This window comes from Myotis davidii, unplaced genomic scaffold, assembly GCF_000327345.1.
Source record: "Myotis davidii unplaced genomic scaffold, ASM32734v1 scaffold18, whole genome shotgun sequence".
In the NCBI taxonomy this organism is placed as follows: domain Eukaryota; kingdom Metazoa; phylum Chordata; class Mammalia; order Chiroptera; family Vespertilionidae; genus Myotis; species Myotis davidii.
This window is the reverse complement of record NW_006292696.1, coordinates 3,984,955-4,006,268: the sequence shown is the minus strand read 5'-3', so window position 1 is coordinate 4,006,268 and position 21,314 is coordinate 3,984,955.

Sequence of the window (21,314 nt, the reverse complement as noted above, 5' to 3'; positions counted from 1 at the left end):
TGCTGGCTTAGGTCCACTCCCCGGGTGGCAGATGGCAGGCCCGATCCCTAGGTGCCTGCCCCGCCTCCCCGGGTCGCGCACAGGGCAGGGCTGATCAGGGGGTTGGGGCGCCGCCCCCAGTCTCGCACAGGGCAGGGCCAATCCAAGGGTTGGGGCCCCCGCCCTGGGTCATACACAGATCGCTGCTGCCCTGCCCGGCTGCCCCGGTTCCGGTCGCTCATGGGAGCCCCCCCACTCCTGCCCAGGATCGCGGATAGCGGGCCCGGATGGCGGCAGGGCAGGCGGGATAGTGCTGTCCTGCTCTGCCTGCAGTATGCAAAATAGCCGCCATCTTTGCTGGTGGTTAATTTGCATATTGTGCTGATTAGCCAATGGAAGGCATAGCAAAGGTATGGTCAATTACCATGTTTGTCTATTATTAGATAGGATGTTTAATTTTTAAAGCATTTATTTTAATACAAGGACACATAATATTAGATAATATGTACAATAACATTTATTATTTCATAAACGTTTGTTGGTTGCCATGATAGTATACTGGTAGGCAGTCGGGTTCTAGAGTCAGAACAGTTCAAATGTTAACTTAATCTTTTCCCACCCATGTAAATTTGAATGAGGTACTAGCCATTTTGAGCATCAGCGACCTGATCCATGTAATAGGGCCAGTAATAGTGTCTACCACAAAGAGGATTAATTTATATAACCTATATCCAGTGTTTGGCATATAACAAGCATGTAATATATGTTAGGTGCTAAGAATACTTTCTTGCATAGAATACTTTCTTGTCACGAATCCTGGAGTAACTGAGTTGGAGCAAGTGTTAAAGAAAATGAAACCCCTAGTACAAATTGAGCATAGTGTTACTAATTATATAGTATCTTTACACTAAATATTTTCTTGTTTATCTTTAATTTCATCTTTGGTCTTTTCATAGCTATCGAGCCCCATCTGTTTCTATTTATATTCAGCTATGTAGTGTTAATTATCTCCTTAACACCTCACTGCTACGAATTGTGAGCACTCTGTGTTCTTGGTTCCTTTGGTTTATACCATCTGCTCAGGTCCCATATCACTTGTCTCTATTATCTCCTCTGCTGTGTTAGTGGTTCTTGACTCTTGTTTAAAAAGAACATATTTAAAATAATCTCTTCCCAGCTATTAATTTTTACATGTACAGTTGACCCTTAAACAACATGGGTGTCGACTGTGTAAATTCACTTATATGTGGATTTTTAAAATACCTATGTACAGTATTGTAAATGTATTTTCTCTCATGATTTTCTTAATAAAACTTTTCTTTTTTCTAGCTTACTTTATTGTAAGAATACAGTATATAGTACATATAACATACAAATTATGTGTTAATTGAGTGTGTTCCTGGTAAGTCTTCCCATTAATAGTTAAGCATAGATATGCTAGGATCAACAATGTGGAAAGGGGACTGAATTGGAGAGAAAAGGAGACAGATAAAGCCAGCTAAGAGTTTTTCATAAACCAGAGAAGAGAGAGAGATGGGGGCGGGGGAGAGATCTGAAGACACCAGGGTCTGGGAGCATCTGAGCAGGGGAACTGTTGAAACAATGTGGATGGATATGGTTGCCCAGGCAGTCCTGGGCCTCAGAGGCATCATTTCCATAGTTTATCAGGATTGTTTTGGTAAATATTCCACACGCACTTGGAAAGAATGTGTATTTTGCAGTTATTGGACATAGTGTTTTACATATTAATTATGACTCATGTCGTTGACTTCTATATCCTTATTCATTTTTTATCAGCTTAGTTTATCAGCTACTTGAGAAAGGGTTGCTATAATTTCCAGCTATGATTGTGAATTTTTATCTTTTCTTTTAGTTTGTTAGATTTTGCTTTATTTCTTTTGAAGATATATTTTTGTATCCTCTACTATCAACCTTTTGTGTCCTTATATATAAAGAGTGTATCTTGTAAACAGTATATAATTAGATTTTGCCTTGTTTTTAATCCAGTCTGACAATCAATGTCTCTTAATTGGAATATTTAGTCAATTTACCTTTAATTACTGAGAAAATTTGGTTTAATTTACTATCTTGCTATTTGTTTTCTATTTGACTTATCTTTGTTTCTTTAAAAAATAATCAATTATTTTCATTATTACTTTTTTCTTTCTATTAGCTTTTTAACTAGAAACTGTTTTATTATTCCTTTAGTGGTTTCCCTAGAAATTACATTACTCTTCCTGGATTTATTATAGACTCTCTTAGATGAGTACTTTACCACTTCCCAAGTGATACAAAGATCTTACAGTTTAACTCTGGTTACCCTCGTGTTTTTTGTGCTACTATTGTCATATATTTTGAGTCTACATATATTTTATTTTAGTTTAGTTTTGGAAGCCTGGAAGTCTACATATATATTTTTAAGCCCACAAAAATCCCTCTTATACTTTTCTCCCTTATCTAGTCTTCTATTAAATCTATATTTCACATTCTTAATGTTAGTTATGGTATTTTCAGTTCTAAAAACTTCATTTGATTTTAAAATAGACTCTAGGTCTTTGGTGAATATCTATATTTTTATTTATTATTTTGAACACATTTATCATAGTTACTTTAAAGTTCTTATTTGATACCTTTACTACCACAATCATCTGTTGGTCTGTTTCTATTGACCCTTAATTTTCAGTCAGTTGGTGCTATTTTTTTAAAGAATGCTTTGTCATTGTTTGTCTTGTTTTTTGTTTTGTTTTGGATAATGGATGTTGTGGATAAAAAGTTGTAGAAGTTCTGGAGGAATTTATCTTTTTCCAAAGAGGTTGCAAGCAGATAGAGCATAAGTGAATCAATTTGATCTTGTCGTAAGCTCTCTTATGATTGGACTATTTCAATTTTGCCCTTACTCCTAGGTTATGGCTCTTCTTCCTAAGGTAGGCCCTTATGGTACTTTAGGATCTTCATAATGATCTGTTCACCTTGATTGGATTTGAACTCCAAACTCCATCTTTTTAGCACTATGTGATAACTGAAATATCTCTTCAGATTTTTAGGTTTCTAGGTGTGTTGTTTTTCCTCCTCTGGGTGTCTTGGAGTCTTTCTCTGCATAATACATCTTAAGAAGTGAGCTATAATTTGAGAAGAATTTGTGCCTAATGCCCAGGTTCTATTTTCTCTGGGATTTTTGCCCTCAAATTCCAGCTGCGTTGTTAGCCCCGAATGCTGACTTTTTTTTTCTTTCTTCTATTCAACCCAGGAAGGCTGCCATTTTCTTCTTGAGATATATTGACCTGTGCTACAATTTGGAAATGCTCTCTGAGAAAAAAGCCAGGACAAATAGCTCCTTTCTAGAATCTCTCCAAATCATAGTCCCTCATATTCTGCCTGTATTGATTGTTCTACAATGACTTCAAACATTATTTTTTACATATGTTGTACAGCCTTTATGGTTGTATTTGGCAGGAGAACTGACTTAGTAGATAATACTTTATCAAGATGGAGCTTGGAAGTTATCTCAGTTTTAAGTGAAGAAATGAAAGTTTAGAGAACTTGTGTAAATTGCCCAAGGTCAAATAGTTTGCAAATAACAGAGCTGGGATTTAAACGAATCTGCATGGTTCTGACTCCAAATCTTATGTTCTTATCCACTATACTTACTACATTCTTATCATAATAGGAACTATGTATTGAGTGCCTATTAGATGCCAAACAATGTTAGTTGCTTTCCAAATAAGATCTCTTTCAAAAAGATGTTATCTTTATCTTACAGCTGTGGAAACTGAACTCAGAGTTCAAGTCTCTTTTTCAAGGGTATTGAGAACATAAATGGCCATGTGTGGGTGTGAATCCAACTCTTTTGGGCTTCAAATCTCTGTACCATCCACTACCCTCATACTAGAATTAGTTATTAGATGCATGAATTTGGCCAATCTCTTCTCTGAGCCCTGACATTCTGATTTGTAAAATGTAAATACCAGTTATTGTTTGGATATCTAATGATGTTGTTTGACTTGCAAAGGAGATCATGTATGGGAAGACAATGTAAATTCACATTTGCTAACTAGTAGATAGTTTTTCAACTCATGCCATAAGTTACTTATTCAAAAGTGAATTTATATTATCCTCTGCACACTGAAATTTCACTAATTCTGATTATATTTGACTCAATTTTAACAAATAAGCACTCAGCAGCTTCTATTTGCCTAGTGCTCCATGGGAGATAAACAAATGTTGGTGACTCAGCTTCTGTCTCCTATGAGTCTAATAATCTCATTAGAGAAGCAAATATTACATGCCTGAGAATTTAATATAATAGAAATGAATAGATCAAGTGATACACTAACCAGAGATGAACAGTAAAACATGTGGCACATACACTTTTGTTTTGGGCTTTCAGGAAAGGTAGGAAGAACTTGCAAAGGTCATACTCCACAGTTGACCTGCCTGAATTAGAAGCCCAGCTCCATTGCATAATGACTATATGACCTTTGGCAAGTTGCTTACCCATCTAATCTTTGCTCCTCATTTGTAAAATAGAGATAATCCTAGTACCAAATTAATAGGATTATTGTAAGAAATTTATCCCTGTGAATGTTTAATGCAGTGCCTTCCTCAGTATAGACTTTCTACTATCAATTTAAAAATTATGATTAGCCCTGGCTGGTGTTCTCAGTGGTTAGAGTGTCCAGTGAAGGGCATGTATCTGGGTTGCAGGTTTGCCCCCCAGCCCCAGCTGGAGTGTGTGCAGGAGGCAACCACTCTATGTCTCTCTTTCATATCAATGTTTTTCTCTTCTCCCTTCTTCCCTCCCTTCCTTCCACTCTCTAAAAAAAAAAATCAATGAAAAAATTATAATTAACTGTTATTACTGAGTATGGAGGATGACAATATTTTGTTTGAAGAGGTTCAGAGAAGCATTCTGGAAGGTGAAATTGTTTGTAGAAAGGACTAATTGTCCAGAGGACTAATCAGAAATGGGCAGGAGAAGAAATAGCTAGACATATTTATGCTCATAATTTGGAAACTATTCTGTGGCCCCTTCCTTGCATTTGGCACCAGTCTCCCCATTTTCCTTGTGAAGTTCAGTATTATCACTTAAGGATATGTGAGTTAATGAAGAAGCAGGTGAAGTAGGCAGTTATTTTCCTAAGATTTTCATGGTTCCTTCTCTATTTCTAGTTTACTCTTACAGAAATCTGAGATTTCTAACTTTTTCTCTCCTTGCCTCCCCTCTGGCATTCCCATCAAATTGAGGGTTGCCTATTCTGGGAAGTTAGATTCACTTGGCTGTAAAGTCTTATCCTGTATAATAAAACCCTAATGTGCAAATTAACTGAACTGCAGAACAACCTTCGGAATGACTGATTGCTATGATGTGCACTGACCACCAGGAGGCAGATGCTCAACGCAGAAGCCGGGCTTATGACTGGTGCGGTGGTGGGAGCCTCTCCTGCCTCTGCAGCAGTGCTAAGGAGCAGTGAGCCCAGCTTCTGGCTAGGGAGTGCAGCGGCGGTGGTGGGAGCCTCTCTTGCCTCTGCTGCAGGCAGGCAGTAAGTAGCAAGGGGTCCTGGTCTGTGAGAGCCCCAGACTGCGAGAGGGATGTCTGGCTGCTGGCTTAGGCCTGATCCACAGATGGATATCCCCTGAGGGGTCCCAGACTGCGAGAGGGCACAGGCCTCGGGCTGAGGGACTCCCCCAAGTGCACAAATTTTTGTGTATTGGGCCTCTAGCCTAGTGCACGATTTTTGGGCACCGGGCCTCTAGTTATTTATAATGATTAATTCCATTTCATTGCTCCTTCTAAATCTGCAGCTCATAGAGTAGCCATATGATAAATGCCAATCCCCACATTTCCATTATGTTTAAAACTCTCTGAGTGGCACTGAGCCACTTCAACTTCCCCAAATGAAGTTTTGCTCTTTTCCCAACCCTATTACTTTGGGGCTAGTTTTGTTGCCACCACATGTGCAGTGGCTCAGACCTCAGGTCCTGGTGTCCTCAGGAGAAGTCAGGGCACCGAAGTCTCATGCTTGTGAGTAGTTGAGAAAAATCAGTGCGAACTTATTATTAGGGCAGTTGCTTCCCAATCTCATTCTCTAATCCGAGGACTGTTGAGTTACCAGGCTTCTTGGTAACAGTGGATGTTGATAGCATTTCTAAGATGATGTGGGAAAACGAAGAGGGTTGTAGGACAATTATGAATCAAACTTCTTTCAAGTACAGTCAGTTCTGTTATAATGGGACATATGTGTTTCTAAATATCACTGTGCTATTCAAAGGCATGCAATAAAAACCACAGAGCTTAGGAGAAAGAAATGGAGTTATGGGTATAACACTTAAAAAATTTGTCAGTGATATAGTAAAGTTAGGAACCTCACAAAAATGGTAGCATAGTTCTATGCATGTGAAATGGTTAAGAAATACATTAAAATTGTAGTACATATGACACTTTACCTTGTAGGAATCTGATGTTTTGCTTGTGGAAGTGAGCATTGGAAAGATGGCACTTATGCGTTATTATGAAGTGGAGAGAGGGTTGTCTGAAATCGGAGGAAAGTTGTTACACTCCATGTGCATATAGCTCAGAACACACATGGTGAATTGAGGCAGCTGATAGTTGCTTGAGGTGATTTCACATGTGCACTTTATTTCCTGCAGAAAAATTATGCATAAGCAAATGTGACGTTTGCATTATACTCAAATATATGTTGTATACCCTATATATCAGTCATATTGTAATAAATTAGGCTTTCAAAAACAAGTGTTATAGCAGAACTGATCATTCTTGTGGGTCACCTTTAGGAATTTATCCTAAAGAAATATTCAGAGCTTTTGCCCCTGAATATAAAAATATTTTTAGAATAGTGAAAAAGTTGATTGGTTAAATACATGATTGGAATACTGTTGATTGGTCTTCCATATTGGAGTACTATGTAGTGGTTAATAATTCATAAAAGAACATATATTAATATATCAAGAAAGTATTTATGATAAATTACCAAAATTTGAAACTTATGTCTCACAGGCTTTTTATTAGGATATTATTTGTAAAATCTAGAAATTTATATATGCATAAAGCAAATACTGAAAAGACATATTCTAACAACTCAGATAGTGGGTTTATGAACATTTTATCTTTGTACTTTCCTGTTGGTTTCTAATTTCAGCCATGGATTTACATATTTTTTAAAAAAGAAACTTGCCCTGCCTGGTTTGCCTCAGTGGACAGAGTGTTGGCCTGTGGACCAAAGGGTCCTGGGTTCGATTCCAGTCAAGGGCACATACCTTGGTTGCAGGCTCCTCCCCCACCCAGGCCCTGGTCTGGATGCATGCAGGAAGCACCAACCAATATGTTTTTCTCACATCGATATTTCTTTCTTTGTTACCTCTCTCTTCCACTCTCTCTAAAAAGCAATGGAAAAATATCCTCAGGTGAGGATTAAAAAAAATCAATCAATCAATAACAAAGGAAACTTATGGCTCATTTATACTACTAGTACAAAAGCACAGCTTAGCTTGATTCAGGATGCATCTAATATATCTAGGGCCCATCTTCCAGCCCCATTTCCCCAGAGTGACTTCTTGGCCAGGTTGCCTCTCCCAGCCTCATGGGAGCTGAAAGAAGGCTGCTGGCTCATGTCTAAAAGGAAAAATCCTGTGTATATTTTTATGATTATGACAAAATACACTCAATTTTAATAAAAGAACGAATAAGGATATTATTGATAGAGCAAGTTTCCAGAGGCAAAGAGTGGATCCCAGGCTCCTAGAGGCCTAGAAGGGCGTGCGTGCACGCGTGCGCGCGCGCACACACACACACACACACACACACACACACACACACACACACATTTCCCCCTAAAGCAAGAGTGCTGATTGCTACATTTCCTCCAGCTCTAACAGTCTCTGATTCTCCAGAGATGGGATGTGCCTCCATATCCCATCCCAGCCTGATTACCATTCTAGTCAGGGATGTATTGGTATGTTTAATTTAAATCACCCTTTCTGGAAAATGTAATATTTTTGTGTGTGTGCCACCTTTGGGGAAATCAATTGGACATTATCTTTCAGCCACCACAGTGAAGTTATATTAAATCTAGCCTCAGCCTTCTCCAGCAGGGTGGTCTGTTTCTTTTCTCCATACCCTGCAGAGTTGCAATGATGATCTGCAGTAGGGAATGAACCATGACTAGATCATGAGGAAGGAAGAAGTGCCATGTGTGGGAAGAGGCGCTTCAGAGCCTGAGATTCTCTACCAAATGTGGTGACATCTGAGGGTCCTGAATTTGATGATAATTCAGAAAGCCTGTCAATATCGTGTTGAGTATCATCAACACCAAATTAGGCTTATTGTACACTTTTCATGGGCAGGAAGATTCAAAAGAAGGAAGACAGTCTGTTTGCGAACACAATAGGGGCCTGGCTGGGAATAATGTTTAACTGAATCAGTGTTCAGAAGTGTTAGAGGGCAAGAGCACCACAGTGATGCTTAAATGGTTTGTAGACGACCTGTACCTCCTTCCAGGATATATTGAGTCAAAATCTCTGGGAGTATGCTCTCCTCCTCCCCTTTAAGTACACTGAAGTCTGAGAGATGCTGGTCTCCTGGGGAGGCTTCATGATGAGGAAGGAACTCAGTTTAGTACTACAAGGTGGAGAAGAGTAAAGAAGGGCTTTCCAGGTAGAGAGGTGTGGAGCAAGGCCCGTCTGTGGGCAGTGAGAAAAGCAATTTGGATGGAGCAAACCGTACCAGTTGGGGAATGTGGATGATAAACTGAAAAGATCGACTGAGACATGAAAGTAGAAACCTAAGAATTCTCTACTTTAGAAAGTTTGTGTCATGAGATATATGTGAATTTGATATTTATGTGCACAAAACACTGCCATAAAGCATGTGTGTTTGTTTTTTTTGGATACCATCTCTCAACTCGCTCTCTACTTAACAGATACAAATACATGTTCAGGAAATAAAACACTGAATGCCATGTTCTTGTTTTTAAAATGAGCCACTTTAAGTTCTTAAAACATTGTAATTTGTAAGGAAACAATTGACTACTTTAAACCTTTTTGCAATTACATTTTATTTTAGAGAATAAGTTTTAGGGTCTTTTTCCTTAGATATTCACTGTACTTACATAAAAGCAAGACTGTTTTATGAAAAAATAAGCATAAATAAATCCAGTGATGTTGTTAAATAATAAAATGTATATATAGGGTTTACCAGTTTTGACTGGTATCAATATGGCAATGATACCTGACATATCATTGGTATGCATATGTTATTACAAAATTTGCTTCTATCATGACTTTGCATTTGAAGTAATGATTGTGTTGATGCTATGGATGTTTCTTATAGTATTCTTATCCACATGAAAAAAGAGAGAGAGAGAAAGTGCTCATTCTTCTCTCATCTGTCCCTGCTCTTTAAAAAAATTACTAAATTTTAGCTGACTTCAGTGTAGTTCAAGTGATTTCTTAGCCGTTGAAAAAAATCCATAAATCCCCATGTTGAGTCTGCTATGTAGAGTGGCCAGAATGAAAAGCAGCTTAATTGTGTCTATACCTGAATTTTGCTCTTGTGACTTTGGGCTTGAGCCTCATGTTCAGAACTACAGTGAATTTTTTCTGTGACTGGCAGTTTAATGGAGATGCATGTCCTTCTGATCATTCAGTGAGGTAGCTTTGGCCAATATCTTGTATCTGAATTGGCTTTTGACTCCTCTCATTCCCTATATTTTAAGACCTACTATCACAAACATTTAAATTAGGTGAAATTCATTAAGCTGTTCTTATGAAATGAGGTAACAAACACAAATTTAATAAAATGGCTTAACCTGTGAATAAAACTCTAAAAAATGGAAGTCATTGTAAAATCAAATCTGTATCATTTCTATAATTCATAATGGTCACAAAATGAAGAATATAGGTAGGAAGTCATGCGTTACATGAAATCCCCACTAAAAAGTCCACCTAATTTGAGAAAGTATATCAGGATGAGTCAACAACAATGACTTTATTATAAAGATACCCCTTGAATTTAGCCTAATTGTGAAATGAATATATTGTTTGCAATCTTCAGTAGCTTAAGTGTTTTTAATGTGATAATACTTATTACTAAACCTGACAGTTGATGGAAACTACGCACAGAACAGAGCTGTAGTGGTTGGCAATGGGAGAAACATCATGTCCATCATATATGTGACATGATGAAACATATACTCTTAGGATATGCAAGATGGACTAGAGGTAAGGATGGAGCAGGGGTATCAATGAGAAGTCTAGGTTAAAATAACCCAGGTTAAAAAGGAAGTGGGCCTTCTTGGCTCTTGGTAGTGAAATGTGGGAAGAGGGGACATCTGAGAGAAAGAAAGTGGCAAGAAGTCTTTGTATCAGGCCAGTAGAAGAACACATATGGCATCTGTAAGGGAGGAATGTTTTCCAGTGGCATCCTGTCTCCTGAGGAATATAAAAAGGACAAATTAGGGCAGTAATATACTCTGTGTAGCAGCAAATATTCAGGTTACCCTGGGGAGAGACATGAAAAACCTCTGTTTGTGGGGACTACAAGTCATTTCCATCTCCCCGGGCTGAGCGAAAACCCCAGCTGTGTGATTTCTTAGCCAATTAAGGGAACTTGCACAGCAAATGCAGTGCATTTAATGCAAGGCCACAAATCTGGGGCAAATTTCCACTTTGAAGGTTTTCTTGTTTCATCTGTGATTTCCTTTTTACTCTTCTCACTTACAGGGACATATGGTGGCGTCAAGGCAGATTCTACTAAGGCATCTTTCTTTTCCACTTCTGCCTCACCCTGCTTCCTGGGCCACTTGATGGGTTCCCATTGAGGTTCTGTAGCCAGGGCACAGAGCTGGCCAGAAGAGGTGGAGCTAGATAAGGTGGTATGGGCACCTTAATTAGACTTGTTAGTGGGCCACTTGTCCTGTCAGGGAAGGAACCTGACCTGAGATTTGGATTTTTTTTTTATATAAAGAGAAGTTGATCTTGAAAAACTGGACACATTATAAAAAGTTCCTGAAATTCTCTAAAAAATTGATTCCAAGGCCTTCCTCATTATTTTATTTCTAGTTTTTCCCAGTGACTTCTTGGGCCTCTTACCTGCCTCTCCTGCCATGCTCTGCTCACAGACTTTATTCTAGTTGTAATTTACCCAGATTGTCTGACCTCCTGTCTATCTGTGGGTCTGAATTAGGCCAGCATGAGATAGTTTGCCCTTCCACCAGCATGGAGGAAGGAGCCCCTTCCTTCATTTTCTTCTCTCCTAAAATAATAATAACATGAACTGATGAATAAAAGTAGATCCAAAGACATACAAGCACTGAACAGAGGGTAAAACCTCAGAGGGAAGGCAGAGGAGGGTGGGCAGATGGGAAGAGATCAACCAGTGAACTTGTATGCATATATGCATAACCCAGGAACACAGCCAATAGGGTGAAGGACTGGGGTGGGGAGCGGGGGCGGGCAGAAGAGAGGTCAATGGGGAAAAAAGGAGACTAATGTTATACTTTCAACAATAAAGATTTAAAAAAATTAAAAATACAAAAATAAAAATAACAGCAATAAGAGCAACAACAATATTAATAGTGGTAAGAAGAATTGAAGTAATTTTCCAAAACAATATTCAAGAAGAATAATAAAACAGGAAGGCTCTCTCTTCAGACCTAGGTAACAGTGGGGACAGGGGTGTTACTGTCTAAGCCAGCTGTCCTGGGTGAGCATCTCTGAATATAATGTGGTAAGCTAACAAAAGCCTGCCTCCCAAAGATATGTCCATGTCCTAATTCCTGAAACCTGTAAATGTTACTTTTTTGAAAAAATAATTCTTTGCAAATGTGATAAAGAATCTTGAGATGAGGAGCCTGGAATATCCTGGAATATCCAGGCATTGACTCGTGGATTTTCCCTTTTCCAAAATATCTTCTTCCATATAAGTTCAACCTTCCTTATCTGGATATGATCTTGAATGTATTATCTGGTAGATGAGTGTCTGGAATAAGAAAATATGAAAAAGTGGGCTGATAAGTATAGCTAAATTCATAAGGAGACTGCCATGCCTTTTCTTTCTCCCATCAACCATAAGAGGGTGACTTTCCATGGCTCTGGAATTTGGTTAAATCAATGAAAAACATTGGTTGACTTAAGCCTTGAGCTGGAACCAACATCTTGGTAATGGAAGCATGGGAAGACCCATGGGTAATGGGAAAATTCCAGGTCAAAACAGAGTCAACCTGGGGGCAGTGGCTACTAATTGAAAACATTTAGCCACATCAGTACAATCTAATCCAGGCTAAGGAGCTGGGAATGCACAAAGGGAAGGCAGAAGGAAGAGGGAGAGGAGAAGCATGGAGATTGGGAGCTCTGCAGCCCAGGAGAAGGCCCTTTGGATTTCTAGGAACATCTTTTGCCTAGCAGCAAGGCCTGCAAAAGATTTCACCAGGTTTTGCTCACCAGGCTTAGGGGCTCATTTAGAAATAGGTACGGCAGCAAGGGAAATGAATTTCAAACACACCAGATGCACAAAAGTGTGTGTGTGTGTGTGTGTGTGTGTGTGTGTGTGTGTGTGTGTGTTTCAGTCAGAAAAGTCCAAAGCAGTGGTTTGGAATGGGTTTCGTTTGGACAGGCTAAGTGCCTTTTCCTCTGTCTTAATTTTCCCATCTGCACAGTGAAAGGTGCAAATTAGAGAACTCTAATTATATAACACTAGAGGATTTATAATGTTAATTCTGAAAGGCACATTCTAGATCACCTTGCCCATTCTAGCTGTTTGACAAGTCTGAAGAGTGAGGCCCAGATTGTAGAAATGACTTGTCAAAAGCCACACAGCAAGGTGTTGCTGAAGCTAGAATTAGAATCTAGAATCTGGGGCTTGGGTTCAAGTTCTCTGCATTTTTAAAAATGGATTTTTAATTGAGGGGATTGAGTCAAGGATGGATTTTATGGTTTCTGTAATCCCATGAATTTTGTATGCCAAAATTTTGTGAATGTTTATATCATTCATATTTTAAAGAAAGAAAATATTTAATGTGATCTCCAGAAATGACTAAAGACTTTTCAAAAAGCCATCCATCAACTAATTGAACAGATTGATTGTGCCTCTGCTGCATGTCAGACCCTTTTCTGGGCACTTGAACTGGACCAGTAGACACAGCAGGCAGAAGTCCCTGTTCTCAAGGAGCTTATATTTTATAGGCATGGGTGATAGACAATTAACGAGTAAAATGTATTGCATGTAAGGTGGTGATAGGCGTATGGAGAGAAATAAAGCAGGGATAGGGAGTGCAGCGGACCACTTCTGCTTTACTTGAGTTGAAATTAGATTTTCCCCATGAGTGCCAAGACTCCTTGCCCTGAAGATCAGGAGCATATTCCAATAAAAGACACAGCATGCTGTGCTATAGTCATTTTATGAAGGGACAGCGAGAGGTAGAGAGTGTCCTGAGAAAGCCCCTGATCCTCCTCCCTTGGTTATTTTTAGCAACACCCGTGCCAGGAAAGTGAGCAGTTCATTCTCCTGAGCCATCTGAAGCTGGTTGCCAGGCTGTCATCACTCACAGGGTGCCGCGTGCTGTCCACCCCCCGAGATAGTGATGGTTTCTTGTCAGCATTATTTATGACTTATTGCAACACTGCATCCTGGGGAGAAGGGAAGACGGGGCAGGCAGAGAAGCAGCAACAGCAGTTCGTGGAGTGTTTTTTTTTTGGATGAATGAAGGAAACCTTTCAGTGGTTTGTGCTGCTGCTTTTAAAAAGCATTTTGAGCTTGATTGAATCTTTACATGGTTCTCAGAGACATGGCAAATATGGTTAATCTCACTTTAAAGGTTTGTCTTCCAGTACACAGAGGAGTGTGGGGTCATATGGCAGGTCAGAAACAGCGCCAAGGATTAAAGCCCAGATTCTCTTATCTCCTTGTAAGAGCCCTTTCTCCTTCATCCACATTCTTTTTTTTTTTTTTTTTTAATCCTCACCCAAGGATATTTTTCTATTGATTTTTAGAGAGAGTGGAAGAGAGAGGGGGAAAAACAGAAATATCAGTGTGAGAGAAACACATCAATTGGTTGCTTCCTGCACACACCCCAAACAGGCCTGGGTAGGGGAGGAGCCTGCAACGGAGCTATGTGCACTTGACGGGAATCGAACCCGGGACCCTTCAGTCTGCAGGCCAACACTCTATCCATTGAGCAAAACCAGCTAGGGCCTCCATCCACAGTCTTGATTTCATCTCTCTCTCCTTTCTTTCCCTTCTATTCCACATTCAACCCAGCAGCAAATCCTTCTTCTTGGAACTATATCTTGAATCTAACGTTTCTCACATCCTACCCTGACCGCACTAGATCAGTCCACCATTATCTCTCGCATGGACTTTTGCAGTAAGCTGCCAACTGGCCTCCCTGCTGTGTGCCCTACCCCTCTGCCCTAAATTCCAATTTATCCTTCACTCAGCAGCCCAGCAGCCAAGAGTAGTGACTCTAGAGCAAGTGGTTCTCAACCTTCCTAATGTCGCAACCCTTTAATACAGTTCCTCACGTTGTGGTGACCCCCAACCATAAAATTATTTTCGTTGCTACTTCATAACTGTAATTTTGCTACTGTTATGAATCATAATGTAAATATCTGATATGCAGGATGTATTTTCATTGAACATAATTAAAGCATAGTGATTAATCACAAAAACAATATATAATTATATGTGTTTTCCGATGGTCTTAGGCAACCCCTGTGAAAGGGTTGTTCAACTGCCAAAGGGGTCGCGATCCACAGGTTGAGAACCGCTGCTCTAGAGTGACAGTAGAGGTTGGACATGCAGCTATAATGTGCCTATCTGACTCACTATAAGAGGCCCATACCCCAAGTAGACCTTTGGCTTCCCGGCTCCAAGATTCTTTGCATACACACCAGTAGTGGTTTTAGAACTGAAGACATGGTTCTGAGTCACCAAACACAGTCGTGGAAGAATACAGATGTATGTACCTGAGACCTCCTATTATTGCTGTATTGTATTCTTGTCTTGAGAGCACTGGGGAGGTATTGAAAATTTTGAATAGAAGATTGACTCACACTTTTGGCTCATCACTCTGATGCTGTGTAGAGAGTAGATTGGAGCGGAGCAAGAATAGGGTTTGGAAGGCCTTTGAAGAGGCTATTGTAGTGGTTTAGGGAGGAAATGATGGTGTGGATTAGATGAAGTGTAGTAGCAGCGGCGGTAGAGAGAAGTGACATAATTGAGATATGGTTTGGAGGCAAAATCTGAAAAATTTACAAATAAATTGGATGTAGGTGTTCAAGGAAAAAAGAGAGTGGTTCACCAATTAATGACTTGAAATACTGAGTGGATGGTAGTTCGACTTAAAGAGATGGGGAAGACTTGGGAGGGACCGGATGGTGATGAAAGTTGGGGTCACAAGTCCTGCTTTGGGCTGGTTATGTGTGAAGAGTCTAAGCATAAGACACCAAAGTAGGCCTAGAGCTGGAGGTAGAGTTTAAATGTTGTCATCTTATAGTGGTAGTTAAAGTCATAGTATTGTTTGAGATCATCCAGGGAGTGAGAACATAGATAAAAGACTGAGAACTAGGCCATCAACACTGATAGGATAGGAAGAGAAGGAGGGTCCTCACACAGTGGTGGTGATGGAATAAAACCAATATTGCTACTGCTGCTGCTGCTGGGAATGATGATGGCAGCAGTAACCACCATTTACTGAGTATATAACACATTCCAGGCACTGCTCTGAGTTGTTCCATTTAATTCTCACATCAACCCTGTGAGGCAATTACAACTAACTGCTTATTTTATTTTTTAGCTTTATTGAGGTATAATTGACAAATAAGCTTGCAAGATATTTAAAGTGTACAACATGATGATTTGATACAAGTATACACTGTGAAAAGATCCCCCCACCATTGAGTTAATTAGCACACCCATCACTTCACATATTTACCGTTTTTCTTTTTTGGTGAAAACCTTTAAGTTCTACTCCCTTCCTTAGCAAATTTCAATTACACAGTACAGTGCTATTAACTATAGTTACCATGTTACTCATTAGATCCTCAGAGCTTATTCATCCTATTACTGAAAGTTAGCACATTTTTACAAACCTGCTATTTTCCCCATCCCCAGCCCCTGGTAACCACTTTTCTACTCTCTGTTTCTATGAGTTTGACTTTTAAAAATTAAAGTTCTACATGTAAATGATACAGTGCAGTATTTGTCTTTCTCTGTGGGGATTATTTCACTTAGCATAATGCCCTCCAGTTTTATCCATGTTGTCAGAGGTGACATGATTTCCTCCTTTTTAAAGGCTGAATAATATACCATTATATGACAGAAACTTAAATTGTTTCCATACCTTGGCTCTTGTAAATAATACTGCTATGAACATCATTTTCTTTGAAATACTGTTTTTTTTTCTTCCTTTGGATATAGTCCCAGAAGTGGGATTGCTGGATCATGTAGTAATCCCATTTTTAATTTTCATACTGTTTTCCACAGTGACTGCATTCTTTACATTCCCACCAGCAGTGCACAGGGTTCCCTTTTCCCCACATGCTCATTAATTTTATTTTATAGAAGATGAGGAAACCAAGTACATAAAGGTTAAATAACCTTCTCAAATATCACCCAGCTAGGAAGTGAATGGGGTGGTAATAGAGCCCCAGTCTCTTGACTTCTTTTCCAGGACTCCTGTCATGTGATGCAAAGGACAGAAGGAAGCCACATTCCTGTCCTCTGGAATCCTGAAGCCCACCCCCCAGAGACAGCTCACTGTGGGAGTTGGTAATATTTTGATCTCAGTATCTCATGGCAGTACATACATCATGGAAGGCCACATGGGTGGTGGGAATGTACTCACCTGGGAGGTGGTTTCCCAGACACTACTTGTGTTGACACTTATAGATGAGACACATTTTCTTAACAAATAAGAATCTAATGGATTAAGTCTCATCTAATTATGCCTTCTGCATTACGCTACACTTCTCCCTCCCTGATGCTGCTAGCATAATTAAACTTAATGCACTTTTAATGATGTCTTCCTAACTGAAGCATTCACATGTGATTAGCATCAAACAGGGATGAGCTGTTGCAGGTCTAGGGGCTGTTCTCTGGTACCCCCTATAAGACTTAGGTTCAGATATAAATTAATCGTGAACCTCAAGCTTCACAAATGTTAGTTTGGGGTAAAGGTGGCTTGTAATGCTGGTCACCCTAATTTGAGGCAGCAAAATGGCATCCATTTCTAGTTAGTCTTAAACTTCAGGTCTCAAATCTATGTCAGTTCCCTCATCAGAAATCTTCTATAACAGTAAACACTACCAGTATTTATTACTTACTGTATACCAGGCTCTTACATTTGTTAGCTCATCTCACCAACCCTGTGAAGTTTGGTAAATTGTCAGTTTTACTAATGAGGAAACTGACTCAGAACAAAAGATTTTTCCACCTCAAATGTTTGGAAAGTGATGAAGGCCAGTCTATACTTTATATACAATTCTGTGTCTCTTCTCAGATGCTTGTTGTTGCTGACAGAAGAAAGTGTGAATTGAGGCAGACATTCATAGCCCTCATGATCTTGTCTCAGTTTAGACTTCTAGCTTTACCTCTCCTCTCCTCCATTTCTTGCTCTTCCCACCACCCTTCAATGCCAGTTCCTTCACTGCTCTTCACATGTACCCTGACATATAGGCCCTATATATTTTTTAAATTTTTTTATTGAATTGATTAGGGTGACATTGGTGTAAATTACATAGGTTTTAAGTGTACAAATCTGTAATAAATCATCTGTATATTGTATTGTGTGTTCACCATCCAAAGTCAAGTCTCCTTCCATCACCATTTGTCCCCTCTTTATGCTCTTTTACCTCTCCCCACCTCCTTTTCCCTCTGATAACCAGCAGACTGTTGTTGGAGTCTATCAGGTTTTTTGTTTTGTTTTGCTTAATTCCTTCACCTAGCCCCACAACCCCCCTCCCCTCTGCCAGCTGTGAGTCTGTTTGCTGTATCTATGAGTCTATTTCTGTTTTCTTTGTGAAATCATATGGTGTTTGTCTTTCTCTGACTGACTTACTTCACTTAGCATAATACCTGCTAGGTCCATCCATGCTGTCACAAAAGGTAAGATTTCCTTACTTTTTATAGCCAAATAGTATTCCATTGTGTAAAAGTACCACAGCTTTTTTATCCCCTCATCTACTGATGGGCACCTGAGCTGCTTCCAAATCTTGGCTATTTATAATAATAAAAGCATAATATGCTAATTAGTCCGGACATCCTTCCGGACGACTTTCCAAACAAAGCTGAGGCTGTGAGGAAAACCCCGGTCCCGGGTGCCTGCTGGTGGCCGGAGAGAAGCCCGGGTCCCAGGTGCCAGAGGGAAGCTGGTGCTGACAGCCGGGGGAAGGAAGGCCTACTTTTGCACGAATTTCATGCATTGGGCCTCTAGTTGTAAATAATAATGCAATGAACATAGGGGTGCATATATTTTTTTTCAAATTAGTGTTCAGGGTTTTTTCAGATTTAGTCTCAGAAGTGGAATCGCTGGGTACAGACCCTATATTTCTGCTCAGGTGTTTTCCTCTGCTTGTTTTACCCTCTGCACTCTATCATCTCTTCACGGTTTCAAGTCCCAGTTTAGATCTTGCCTCTGCCATGATTCCTTTCCCAATTTCTCATGTCTCCTTTCCTCTTGTTTTGAAAGCACTTTATTTCTATCACTAATACAAGAAAGACTTTGATGTGCCATAGTTAAATTATTCATATATGTCTTTATTACCTAACTTGATTGCGGACTGCAGAGGATAAGGGATGTGCATTATGCTTCCTTCTCCCTTGCATGCACTGATGTATAATTCTGTGCTTATCACATTGTTGGCTCTAATACAAAGATGATATTCAAAATACTGAACAACTAGTATGGTATGTGCACCAACCCATTAGAATAGACTCTAGCTATATTGGTGTGTATATGTGAAATATCAACCCTATCCTAATATGTGTGAAGGGAATTGAAATGGCCAATGGAATTAGCTACATGGGTTCTAAATTGGTGCTAAACAAATTTCTTGATAGTTCCCTTCCACTTCACCATACGGCCTCCAAAATGATCTACCACACCCCTTGTTCCAAGATTGTCTCCTTTATAGGTTCCCGTTCTCTCTCTCTCTCTCTCTCTGATTTTATCTCCTCTCATCTTTCATTGGCTTGGCTCAGTCACATGGCCACATCTGTAACACATGCAAGGAATGTTGGGAAATGAAGTCTAGATATGTGTCTAGGATGAACAGAACAGGGATTTTGGTGAGCACCTTTTAATCCCGGCCATTTTTTTGAAATAAGAAATCTAGAAATGAAAATTTTGCTTATTCATGTATCACAATATAAAGTATTTTGCTATTTTCTAAAATATGGGAAACATTATTCTGAAAAGTAACCTCTTATTTTATATACTTTCATAAAGCTCATTTCCCCTTTCTCTTTCTTATTTAAATCTAAGAATTTCATAGGTGGAAAAAAACCCTAAAATTTTATTGCCCTTAATTTACAGATGAGTCCCAAGGAGGTTTTCTCAGAATATTTCAATTTCTTGTTGGGCTGTCTGTCATCTCACCCTCAACGAGGAGGGAACATCTAGTTAGAAAACATTGGGATTTGTGTTTGGTAGTTAAGGCACAAATTCAATAACTATTTACAATCATAGGCAGTTGGCATTGGAAGGGGATGCAAACTGACCGTCACTCCAGGAGTTTCCTCTGCAGCATCTTGAATAGTTATCTAAGTTCTGTTCTTTGGGGACACTCAAAACAAGTCTGTTCCCTCTTTTATGTAACAGTTGGAGACCCGACGTATGAAATTCGTGCAAGGGGCTTTGTCCGGAGGGACGTCCAGAAGGTCATTCGACTGTCTGGTCTAATTAGCATATTGCACTTTTATTATTATAGATCCCTAGGACAGTGGAGTGATTCTCAGGCAGTGTACTATGGAGTGCTAGGGCCCCACAAAAGGTCTCTGCCTTCATCACCTTGGACCAGGAGGAGGGCTGAGCCAGGGTCATATGACTTCTGTAGGTCTCTTCCTCCATAAAACATGTAAAAATTATATTTTATGACTGGATTGGTGTACAGATGAACATATTAATATTATATATTAAAACATTTTATTTGACCAAAAGTTCATTTTTTAACTTCTGATTTTAAAAGAAATTACACATTCCTGTGGGCTACTAAAAATATTGTGGACCCTGGGCACTGCATCCACTGTGCCTAATGAGTAAACGGGGCCTGACTGGCCTGAATTTCTCCACTGTCCCTATCAGAGATGTTAAAAATGGAAAATATGTGTCTTAGAATTGACAGGATATGATAACTTCAAATCATAGATAAGAAAACTGGGGTGTGAGAGAGTGTTCGGTAGGCAAGTGACAAAGCCTGGATCACTCTTTTCATACATTATGACTTTTCCATCAATTAATTTACTCACATATTCCATAATTAAGATTTATGTTCATTTCACAGACATTCCAACTTGGACTTAGAGAGCTGGTTATGGGGTTTCTGCATATTCTTCTTGCTACAGAGAACAAGAATTGCAAGTTTTGTTATGCCACTTCCTGGTCCCAGTACCTCCTTGAGCCTAGTATAATGAACAATTTTTATTTTTATTTGCCTCCTGTTTGTGCCCTGACTGGGGAGAGACAAAACCTCAACCTAGGTATGTGTCCTGACTGTAAACAAGCTAGCAACCTTTTGGTTTCCAGGTTGACACTGCAAACTACTGAGCCACCAGGCCAGGACAACAATTTTTATTTTTTTCAAGATCTTGAATATTTATAACTCATGTCCAGGTCCAATAACTGTCTCACCTAATCAATAAAATAGCATAGAGAGGGCATCCAGCGTAGTCATTACCATGTGTTTACTTTAAAATAACTCCCACGGTAGGGTGGTATATATGTACCATGCCACTAGTACTGTTAATCACACTTTGTAGGTGGAGAAACTAAGGTTCAGTGAGGCCTCAAGGTTTGATCCCAGCCTGTCTGATTCCAACCCTCCCATTCTTAACTGGTAAACTCATTTCTCTCCTCTTCTGGCTCCCCTTTATTTTTCCTTCTGAAATAGTTTTCCCTCTTTTCATTTTGACTACCCCCATCAAAGGCATAGGAGATTATTCAGCTCTTGAATCAATTTCTGTATATTAGTCAGTGCTTGATTACCAGGAAGCTTTAGAATTTCACTTACCACCCAAATCAGCTGGTTCTTTGTTTAAGAGAGCAAAGTTCATTTGTCCCCTGGCTCCTGTGTGGTCAACTGCCCAGAGCCCGTTCAGCCACTCT